This window comes from Macaca mulatta, chromosome 2 (genome assembly GCF_049350105.2).
Source record: "Macaca mulatta isolate MMU2019108-1 chromosome 2, T2T-MMU8v2.0, whole genome shotgun sequence".
In the NCBI taxonomy this organism is placed as follows: domain Eukaryota; kingdom Metazoa; phylum Chordata; class Mammalia; order Primates; family Cercopithecidae; genus Macaca; species Macaca mulatta.
Genome location: NC_133407.1, coordinates 96,244,186 through 96,256,345, shown reverse-complemented (window position 1 = coordinate 96,256,345; position 12,160 = coordinate 96,244,186). Strand labels below are relative to the sequence as shown.

The window sequence follows — 12,160 nt, the reverse complement described above, 5'->3', positions numbered from 1 at the left end:
GGCATGAGACACTGTGCCTGGCCAAAAGATTATTTGTATAAACATTTGTTTTCATATATTCTGGGCATACACTTCGGGGTGGATTTTTTGGTCATATGGTAATTCTATGTCTAACATTTTGAAAAACTGCCAAACTATTTTCTAAAGTGTCTACACCGTTTTGATTTCCAACTTGTTATTATCCACACTTGTTATTATCTTTTTTTTTTTTTAAACATATCCATCCTCAACTGGATGCGATGCCTCACGTCTGTAATCCCAGCACTTTGGGAGGCTGAGGCGGGCAGATCACCTGAGGTTGGGAGTTCGAGACCAGCCTGACCAACATGGAGAAACCCTATCTCTACTAAAAAATACAAAATTAGCTGGCATGGTGGTGCATCCCTGTAATACCAGCTACTTGGGAGGTTGAGGCAGGAGAATCGCTTGAACCTGGGGGCAGGGGTTGCGGTGAGCCAAGATCGCACCATTGTACTCCAGCCTGGGCAACAAGAGTGAAACTCTGAAAAGAAAAGCAAAAACCAAAACCAAAACCAAACAAAAAATCCGTCCTCAGGAGGGTAAAGTGTACTGCATTTCCCTAATGACCAATGATGTCAGGCACTTTTTTATGTGCTTTTTTTATTTGTTCGTTTGGACAGAGTCTCACTCTGTTGCCCAGGCTGGAGTGCATTGGTGAAATCTCGGCTCACTGCAACCTCCGCCACCTGGGTTCAAGCAATTCTCCTGTCTCAGCCTCCCAAGTAACTGAGACTATAGGCTCACGCTACCACACCTGGCTGATTTTTGTATTTTTAGTAGAGACCAGGTTTCACCGTATTGGTCAGGGTGGTCTCGAACTCTTGACCTCAGGTGATCTACCCACCTTGGCCTCCCATAGTGCTGGGATTACAGACATGGGCCACCCAACCCAGCCTGCTTTTTTTTTTTCTTAAATAGAGATGGGTTTTTTTGGCCAGGCTGGTTTCAAATTCCCTACCTCAAGTAATTAGCCCACCTCAGCCTCTCAAAGAACTGGATTACAGGCATGAGCCACTGTGCCCGGCCTTCATTTGCTTACTGGCCATTTGTATATCTTCTTTGGAGAAATGACTATTCAAATTATTTGCTCTTTTTAATTGATTATTTGTTTATTGTTCAGTTGTAAGAGCTCTTTATGTATTCAGGGTATAAATCTTGTGTCAGATATATGATCCTCAAATATTTTCTCCCAGTCTGTGGGTTCTTTTTTCACTCTTTTGATGGTTTATTTAAAGCATGATAGTTCTAAATTTTGATAGAGTCCAATTTCTGTCTTTCTTTTGTTTTTTTCTTTCTTTCTTTCTTCTCTTTCTTTCTTTCTTTCTTTCTTTCTTTCTTTCTTTCTTTCTTTCTTTCTTTCTTTCTTTCTTTCTTTCTTTCTTTTTTTTTGAGATGTAGTGTTTGGCTCTTGTTGCCCACGCTGGAGTGCAATGGTGTAATCTCGGCTCACCACAACCTCTGCCTCTCGGGTTCAAGCGATTCTCCTGCCTCAGCCTCCCAAGTAGCTGGGATTATAGTTATGCGCCACCATGCCTGGCTAATTTTGTATTTTTAGTAGAGACAAGGTTTCTCTGTGTTGGTCGGGCTGGCCTCAAACTCCTGACCTCAGGTGATCCGCCCACCTAGGCCTTTCAAAGTGCTTGGATTACAGGCGTGAGCCACCACGCCCAGGCTTATCTATCTTTCTTTTTTTAATAATTTGTCCTTATAACAGTCATATATAAGAAATCATAGCCCACCCCAAGATCATGAAGATTAGCTGCTATGTTTTCTTCTGAGAGTTTTAGTTCCTATGTTTAGGACCATGATCCACTTTGAGTTAATTTTGTGTATGGTGTGAGGGATAGGGGTCCAAAGATACTCTTTTGCATGTGGATATCCAGTTGTCTAAGCATCATTTGCTGAAAAAAACTATTCTTTTTATCATTGAATTATTTTGTCTCCTTTAAAGAAAATAAATTGACCATAAATGTTAGGGTTTATTTATGAACTCTCCATTTGAATTTCATTGACTTATATGTGTATCCTTATGCCAGTATCACACTATCTTGATTACAATATCTTTGTAGTAAGTTTTTGTTGTTGTCGTTGTTTTTTGTTTGTTTGTGTTTTTGTTTTTGAGATGGAGTCTTGCTGTCTCTCAGGCTGGAGTGCAGTGGCGCGATCTCGGCTCACTGCAACTTCCACCTCCCGGGTTCGAGCGATTCTCCTTCCTCAGCCTCCCGAGTAGTTGGGATTACAGGCACATGTCACCATGCTCAACTAATTTTTGTATTTTTAGTAGAGATGGGGTTTTGCTACTTTGGCTGGGCTGGTCTTGAACTCCTGACCTCAGGTGATCCTCTCACCTCGGCCTCCCAAAGTGCTGGGATTACAGGCATGAGCCACCATGCCTGACATGCAGTAAGTTTTGAAATGAGGAAGTGTGAGTCTACCAACTGTGTTCTGCTCCAGGATTGTTTTGATTATTCTGGGCCTCTTGCATTTGTCTTTTTTTTTCTTTTAAACTCATCTGTATTTGTTACAACCTTTTTAAGCAGAATGTGACTTGGGTACTACAGTTCCATTCACAAGCCTCGCTCTGGGTTATTTCTGAACAGCTTTACAATATGCCTAGGTAGGCTTATAATTTTGCTCCTGCAAACAATATTTTGCTTTGGAAAAACAAGCTCTGTGGAGAGTTCCTTCCATCAAGTTGCTTCAGTTTAACGTGTTTCTAGAGGACAAGTATATGCAGAATTGGCAACTAGAGAATGAAAAGTTTAAAAAGTAGATCTTAGAAGATGTAACAAATACTTTTCCTCTAAACACCAAGGAATTTCTCAGAACACTTCAATGACAGAAGATTTGGCCTACTAAGGAATTTGGCTTGATAGCTAAATACTTTAGATCACAAAGTTAATGTTAGATTACATACATCTTTTTATTTTTTTATTTTATTTTATTTTTTTTGAGATGGAGTCTCGCTGTGTCCCTCAGGCTAGAGTACAGTGGCATGATCTTGGGTCACTGCAACCTCCACCTCCCAGGTTCAAATGATTCTCCTGCTTCAGCCTCCCAAATAACTGGGATTATAGGCACCTGCCATCACACCCAGCTAATTTTTGTATTTTTAGTAGAGACGAGGTTTTGCCATGTTGGCCAGGCTGGTCTCAAACTCCTGACCTCAGGTGATTCACCCGCCTTGGCCTCCCAAAGTACTGGGATTACAGGCATGAGCCACTGCACCCAGCCTACATACATCTTACAACACACATTACCCCAATCTGTTAAAATAAGCCAATGTGAAACTAGAAAAGCATTGCTAGCTCTGTTTTAGTGCCCAAAGTATCACAAAATCACTTAGAAGTAGAAAGAAATCTTACCTTTCCCCTGAAGTAGTTATTATCATGCCATATAGATTTTTTGTTTTTTTAAGACAGAGTCTCGCACTTTCTCCCGGACTGGAATGCAATGGAGTGATCTCAGCTCACAGCAACCTCCACCTCCTGGGTTCACACGATTCTCCTGCCTCAGCCTCCTGAGTAGTTGGGATTACATGTGCACACCACCACACCCGGCTAATATTTTGTATTTTTAGTAAAGATTGGGTTTTGCCATGTTGGCCAGGCTGGTCTTGAACTCCTGACCTCAGGTGATTTGCCCACCTCAGCCTCCCAAAGTGCTGGTATTACAGGTGTGAGCCACCATGCCTGGCCACTATACAGACTTTTTAAATGTTAACAAAAATAACTAAAATAATCCTTGAAAATATATTATCGGAGACAATGAAGATAGAGTATTGAACATGTGTACAAGTCATTCCTCAGCCAGAGCTGCCTACTTCTTCCATGCATGATGTGTCATCACCTCTTCTGAGGGGCGGCATTTCTTCAGTTATAGCAGTAGGATCATCTTCATTAATACCCAGACCAAGTTTGATCATCCTATAGATCTTGTATGTGTCTGAGGATCTTCCAGACTGAAGTCAGGAGATGGGAGTGCAGTTTTGTAAAGCAAGATGACCAGATCCTTCACCGACTTGTCATTCTTATCGGCCTCTGCCTTTTGCCTTAAGGTCTCAATCGTGAATGGTCAGGGTTTATCTTCAGGTGTTTCTTTGCTGCCATGTAGCCCACTGTTGAGTTGTCTCCTAGAGCTTGAGCTTTCATGATTCTTTCCATGTTCGCTGTCCAGCCAAATGTGCTTGTGACAATACAGCATGGGGATGTCACCAGTTTGACACAACCACCTTTTTGACTTTTTTCTCCAACATGTCTTTCATGATTTTGCAGAGGTTCTCAAACTGTTTATTTCTCTTCCTGTTTCTTTTTTTCTTCTTCATCTTCTGGAAGTTCCAAACCCTCTTTGGCAACTGACACCACAGTCTTACTCTCAAATTCCTTCAGCAGCTGGACACAGTACTCATCAATGGACTCGATTATATAGATCACTTCTAAGCCGCTTCTGAAGAGATTCCACAAAGGCCGAATTGGCTACCTGGTCCTTGGTCTCACCTGTGATGTAGTAGATATGTTTCTGGTTTGCCTTCATTCTGGAAAACGCAATGAGATAAACTATCTCATCATCAGAGTCACATGTGCAGTATCTCCACAGTGCTGAAAGCTTCTTCTGATTTTAAGAGTCTATATATTCCAAGCTTTATGTTTTTAGAGAACTCCTCGTAGAACATTTTGTAGTTCTTTTTATCCTCTGCCAGTTCAGCAAAGAGTTCTAAGTATGTTTTGACCAAATTCTTCCTAATAACTTTCAAAATGTTGCTTTGTTGCAACATCTCAGAAAAAACATTTAGAGCGAGATCCTCTGAGTTCATCACCCCTCTAACGAAGTTCAGATATTCAGGGATTAGCTCCTCACAGTTACCCTTGATGAAAACTCTGTATACATACAACCGAATGTTGTTCTTTTTCTTTCTGTTTTCAAATAGGTCGAAAGGACACGTCTTGAAACAAAAAGAAGAACTCTTCCAAATTCCAGCTGTCCTTCAACTGAAAAGTGCTTCATCGCCAGATGATCCTCCCAGTCATTGGTCAAGCTCTGATGGAACTCTCCATACTCCTCATTAATCATAGTGTCAGGATTTCTGGTCCAGGTAGACTTTGTTTTGTTGAGTTCTTGATCAATGTACTTTTCTTGATTAATGTACTTTTCCTTACTTTTCTTCTTCTTCTTGCCATTATCCTTCTTCTTCTTCATCAGAACCAACATCTTCAATTTCAGGTTTGTCATTGGACTCTTTTTCTTTTTCTTCCTCTTATCTTCCTTTTCTTCAGCCTCATCATCGCTGACTTCTTTATCACGTTTCTTCTCCACAGAAAGAGTAATAGGATAGCCAATAAACTGAGAATGTTTCTTCACAATCTCTTTCATTCTTCTTTCCTCCAAATACTCAGTTAGGTCTTCTTTCAGGTGCAGGGTGCCCTTTGCTCCATGCCCCGTAGGTTCACTGTGTCAGTCCTGACTGTGAGTGATACCCCTGAGGAGGACTCCCACGCATGCTGCTCATGTTTATGTTTTGTGATCACAGTTACTTTCTCGGCAACCAAATAAGCAAAATAAAAACCAGCACCGAACTGGCCAATCATAGAGATTCTGTACCAGACTGGAAAACTTCCACGAATGCTTTGGTCTCAGATTGGCGACAGTACCAAGGTTATTGATCGAGTCAGCCTTGGCCATTCCAATTTCAGTACCCTAATAGTAAGGGTTTGATCTTGTTTGTTTGGTATAAGATTAATGTGGAGCTCTTTCCCAGAGTCTAATTTACTGGGATCCATCAAGCTTTCATATCAGATTTTGTCCAAAACATCTGATGAATTTGAAATGAGCTCTCTTGAGCCAGGCACTGTGATTCACTCCTGTAATCCCAGCACTTTGGGAGGCCACGGTGGGTGGATCGCTTGAGATCAGGAGTTCAATAGCAGCCTGGGTAATATGGTGAAACCCCCCTGGGCAATATGGTGAGACCCCATCTCTACCCAAAATACAGAAAGTTATACAGGCATGACGGACATGCCTATGGTCCCAGCTAGTCAGGGGCTGAGGTATGAGAATCACTTGAGCCTGGGAGGTGGAGGCTGCAGTGAGCTGAGATCACCCCACTGCATTTCAGACTGGGTGACAGAGTGAGATGCTGTGTCCAAAATAAAAATAAAAAGCTAAAAAAAAAAAAAAAAAAAAAGCTGAAATGAGCTCTCTCAGAAAGATTTCTTTGTTCAAGTAGAAAGTATTGATGATCAGTGACATCAACTGAACAGCTTCTGCTTGAAAGGCAAACATCTCAACCTCTTCTTCCTCCATCGGTTGGTTTTGGGTCTGGGTTTCCTCAGGCAGCTTGGCTAAGGGACCACACGGGCTCTGCAGTATAGCAGCACCAGGATGCTAAAGCATGCAGGCCTCTTGAATTTCTATATGAATTTTAGAATCAGCTTGTCAATTTCTGCAAAAAAAAAAAAAAAAAGAAAGAAAAAAAGGCAGCCAAGATTTTGATACAGATTGCATTGACTCTGTAGATCAATTTGGGGAGTACTGGCATCTTCACAGGATTTAAGCTTTCCAAATCTTAAACATGGTATAGCTTATTTTTCCATTTATTTAGCTCTTCCTTAATTTTTTCAACAATGTTTTTTAGTTTTCAGTATACAAGTGTTGCACATCTTTTGTGAAGTTTATCCCTAAATGCCTTATTTTTTAAAAAAATGATTCTTAATTTTATTTTCAGTTTGTTTATTGCTAGTATATATAAATACAATAATTTTGGTATGTTGATCTTGTGTCCTGTAACCTTGCTGAACTCATTTATTAGTTCTAGTAGATTTTTAGTGAATTCCTTGGGATTTTCTATTTCTAAGATCATATCATCTGCAAACAGAGATTGCTTTACTTCTTTTCAGTCTGGATGCCTTTTTATTTATTTTTCCTTTTTTTCTTTTTTTTTTTTTAGACTGAGTCTTGCTCTGTCGCCCAGGCTGGAGTGCAGTGGTGAGATCTCGGCTCACCACAACCTCCACCTCCTGTGTTAAAGCAATTCTCCTGCCTCAGCCTCCCGAATAGCTGGGATTACAGGGGCCCACCACCATGCTTGGCTAATTTTTGTATTTTTAGTAGAGATGGGGTTTCACCATGTTGGCCAGGCTGGTCTCCAATTCCTGACTTCAAGTGATCCACTCACCTTGGCCTCCAAAAGTGCTGGAAGGCATGAGCCACCGCACCTGGCCTGCCCTGAATAATGTTAAGTACAATGTTGTATAAAGGTGGAGAGAATAAATATTCTTGTCTTGTTCTCACTTTTAGGGGAAAAAGATTCAATTTTTTTGCCATTTGATATGATGTTAGCTATAGATTTTTCATATATGCCCTTTATATGAGGGCATATATGAGGAAGTTATTTTATTTTTAGTTTGTTGGGTGTTATTTTTTAATCATAAAAGGTTTTGGATTTTGTCAAATGCTTTTTCTGCACCTATTAAAATGATCATGTGGGTTTTGTTCTCTTAATATAGTATATTACATTAATTGATTTTCTGATATTATACCAACCTTGTATTCTTGGGATGAGTTCCACTTGTTCATTGCATATAATCCTTTTTGTGTGTTACTGGATTCAGTTTGCTAGTATAGATATATGTATTTTTTAGGCAGTCTCACTCTGTTGCCCAGGCCGGAGTGCAGTGGTGTGATCTTGGCTCACTGCAACGTCTGCCTCCTGGGTTCAAGTGTTTCTCCGGCCTCAGCCTCCCAAGTAGCTGGGATTGCAGGTGCACGCCACCATGCCTGGTTATTATTTTTTTTTTTTTTGTATTTTTAATAGAGATGGGGTTTTGCATGTTGGCCAGGTTGGTCTTGAACTCCTGACCTCAGGTGATCCATGGGCCTTGGTCTCCCAGAGTGTTGGGATTACAGGCGTGAGCCACTGTGCCCGGCCAGTTTGCTAGTATTTTGTTGAGGATTTTTACATCTATATTCATATGAGATATTGGTCTGTAGTTTTTTTTTTTTTTAAATATAACATCTTTGTCTGGTTTTAGTATCTGGATAATAATACTGGCCTCATAGAATGAGTTGCAAAATGTTCCCTCTTCTTTTAATTTCTGAAAGAGACTGTGTAGAATTGGTATTAATTCTTCTTTAAGTATTTGGTAAAATTTACCATTGAAGCTGTCAATGCTTGTGGGAAGCTATTTCAAATTATTAGAATCTACTTAAGTTTATTTAACATTTTATCATGATTAGTGTAAAGTTATGCACCTTAATTTTTTAATTGAGAGATTCCTTCTCTCACTGTGTCTATAAACTTGTAATTTATGAAAAATGAAAAACCCATGTTTTGAAAAAGATAACATTTAAAGGCTCATATTAAAACTGTGAGGCCGGGCGCGGTGGCTCAAGCCTGTAATCCCAGCACTTTGGGAGGCCGAGACGGGCGGATCACAAGGTCAGGAGATCGAGACCATCCTGGCTGACACGGTGAAACCCCGTCTCTACTAAAAAATACAAAAACCTAGCCGGGCGAGGTGGCGGGCGCCTGTAGTCCCAGCTACTCGGGAGGCTGAGGCAGGAGAATGGCGTGAATCCGGGAGGCGGAGCTTGCAGTGAGCCGAGATCTGGCCACTGCACTCTAGCCTGGGCAACAGAGCGAGACTCCGTCTCAAAAAACAAACAAACAAAAAAAAAAAAACTGTGATTATACTGCACTCTAGCCTGAGAGACAGAGCAAGACTGCATTTCTATAAATGAAATGAAATGAAATAAAATAAAATAAAATAAAATAAAATAAAATAAACCATGTCAATGACCAATATGAATATTGAGGACAAGGACTCCTTCTGAAGTAGGATTAAGAAAGGAGGGAAGATAATTTCTAGGACATGTGATTAGAACACTTAAAATACTTCATGAGGCTGGGTGCAGTGGCTCATGCCTGTAATCCCAGCACTTTGGGAAGCCGAGGCAAGTGGGTCACCTGAGGTCAGCAGTTCAAGACCAACCTGGCCAAAAAGGTGAAACCCCATCTCTATTAAAAATACAAAATTAGCCAGTACGGTGGCGTGCACCTGTAATCCCAGCTACACTGGGATTATTATTACTTTGGGAGGCTGAGGCAGGAGAATCATTTGAACCCAGGAGGTGTAGGTTGCAGTGAGCCAAGATTGTGCCACTGCACTCCAGCCTGGGCAATAGAACAAGACTCCATTTCAAAAAATAAAAAACAAAAAAAGACTTTATGAAATTAAAAAACATTTTTAATGAAAACATTAAGTAGATGAACTGAGAATAGAAATGGTCACTCCTGAAAACTGAATTGGTGTCTGAAAGATTGGTCACAACACAAAGCCAAGCCACAGAAAAATGGAAGCTGGAAGAGAGAAAGACAGTTTAGAAAACAGATCCATGGGACCTAACTTGTGAACAGCAGAAATGCCTGAACAGAAAAAGAACAGATGGAAGAGAGTAAGTAGAGTGTTACTTATATCCTAGAAAAAGTTCCCCAAGCAGAAGAAAGATTTAAATATTCACATCGGAAAAGGTCACTGAGACACAGAGAAGATTAGTGAAAACGCACATTTAGACATAGCCTAGTGAAATTCAAGGATCTGTAATCGCCACTGGGTTCACCTTGCCTGCTGCCTAGACAGAGCCAATTTATCAAGACAGGGAAATTGCAATAGAAAAAGAGTAATTCATGCAGAGCCGGCTGTGTGGGACACTGGAATTTTATCAGCCTCCCTGAGCATTCGGGGATCAGAGTTTTTAAAAACAACTTGGTGGGTTGGGGGAAGCCAGTGAGCCGGGAGTGCTGATTGGTCAGATCAGAGATGAAATCATGGGATGTCGAAGCTGTCCTCTTGTGCTGAGTCAGTTCCTGGGTCAGGGCCACAAGATCAGATGAGCCAGTTTATCAATCTTGCTGGCCAGCTGATCCATTAAGTGCAGGGTCTGCAAAATACCTTAAGCACTGATCTTAGGAGCAGTTTAGGGAAGGTAAGAATTTTGTAGCCTCCACCTGCATGACTCCTAAACCATAATTTCTAATCTTTTGGCTAGTTTGTTAGTCCTACAAAAGCAGTATAGTCCCCAGGCAAGAAGGAGGTTTGTTTTGGGAAAGGGCTGTTATCTTTTTATTTTATTTTATTTATTTTTTAATTTTAATTTTTAAAAAAATTTTGTTTATTTATTTATTTTTGAGATGGAGTCTCCCTCTATTGCCCAGGCTGGAGTGCAGTGGCACAATCTTGGCTTACTGCAACCTCTGCCTCCTGGGCTCAAGTGATTCTCCTGCCTCAGCCTCCCAAGTAGCTGGGACTATAGGTGTGTGCCACCTGCTAGTTTTTGTATTTTTAGTAGAGATGGAGTTTCACCATATTGGCCAGGCTAGTCTATTATTTTTATTTTTATACAGGCATGAAACACTGTGCCCAGACCGTATTGTACCTTTTGATATTTGTACCCTGTATGTATATTACTCTTCCAAAAATGAAGCAAGAATTAATGAAAGAGATGTGCAAAAATATACTAGGCAAAAGCAAGATTTGCAACACTATCCTACAAATGGAAATCATGCTCAAAACACATTGAACAGAACAAGCAGTGGCAATATATGAGGATAAAATCAGGCACAATTCAAGAAGATATAATAACCATACACTTTTATGCATCAAATAACATAGCTGTCAAGCATATAAAAGGAAATCTACAAGTACCCGGAGAACGTGGATACGGAACTTTAACAGACCGCGTAGACAAAAATAAGCTATTATATAGAGGATTCGAATAATGTAATAAATAAGCTCTATTTAGTAGATGCATATATAGAGAATATATACTTTTTTTTTTAAAGACAGAACACTGAAAAACTCAAATATATACTTATTAAATGTCCTGAAACAAAGCTTGTTACAGAACCAATCATGCATTCAGCCAGAGAGAAAGCTTTTTTTTTTTTTTTTCCTGAGACAGAGTCTTGCTCTGTCTCCCAGGCTGGAGTACAGTGGTGCGATCTTGGCTCACTGCAACCTCCGCTTCCTGAGTTCAAGTGATTCTTCTGCCTCAGCCTCCTGAGCAGCTGGAGCTACAGGCACGTGCTACCATGCCCAGCTAATTTTTGCATTTTTAATAGGGATGGGGTTTCACCATATTGGCCAGGCTGGTCTCGAACTCCTGATCTCACAATCCATCCACCTCGGCCTCCTAAAATGCTGGGATTACAGGCAAGAGCCACCGCGCCTGGCCAAGAAAGTTTTATAAATCCAAAAACGTTTAAATTTATACACCACGCTCTCTGATCATAAACCGAGAAACTAGAAATTAACAGTGAAAAGATAACAATAACAAAAATCCCTTATCCATGGATATGAAGACACATTCTCCCAAATAGTCTTTATTTCTATTTTTATTTTTTTCGAGACAGGGTCTTGCTTTGTCACTCAGGCTGGAGTGCAGTAGAACAATCAGAACTGACTGTAGCACTGACCTCCTGGACTCAAGCAATCATCTTACCTCAGCCTCCTGTACAGTGGCACTACAGGTGTATACCATACATGCCTGACTAATTTATTTATTTATTTTTTTGTAGAGATGGGGTCTCGCTATGTTGCCCAGGCAGGTCTTGAACTCCTGAGCTCACACAACCCTCCCACCTCAGCCTCCCAAGGTATAGGGATTATAGGCATAAGCCATTGCATCTGGCCCCAAATAGCTTTTATATCAGAGAGAATTAAAACAAATTATGAATTGTCTACAAAGTAATGAAGAGGAGATCACCTTATTCTAAAACCTATGGGATACAGCTAAAGCTGTTCTGAGTAAAATCAATAGAAAGACTGAGACCACTTTAATGGAGAATTCAACTTGGAAAACCAGAAAAAGAGTAACATGAAACATAATAAATTAAGAGAGTGCTAAAATGAGATCAGTACAAGATAATGGAAAAGGTAAAGCAAAAGAATCTACTAGTAAGACAATATGTCTGAAAACACCTAAGAGAATTAACACGTCTCAAACCCAACAGTTGTCACTTCGGTCTTGGGAGAGAGGATCGTTCCTGATGACACCAAAGCTTTATCACAAAGAGTCAAAGAAATGTACAGGTTATGTTTTAAAACTATCAGTTCTGGTTAGTCTCCCCTCCCCTCCCCTCCCC

The 12,160-nt window shown here is 40.5% G+C and overlaps 1 pseudogene; it reads right to left on the bottom strand.

The window, feature by feature from the left end:
• Positions 1-3,826: 3,826 nt before the first annotated feature.
• LOC705886 (heat shock protein HSP 90-alpha pseudogene) lies at positions 3,827-5,715 on the bottom strand (annotated as a pseudogene).
• Positions 5,716-12,160: the final 6,445 nt, after the last annotated feature.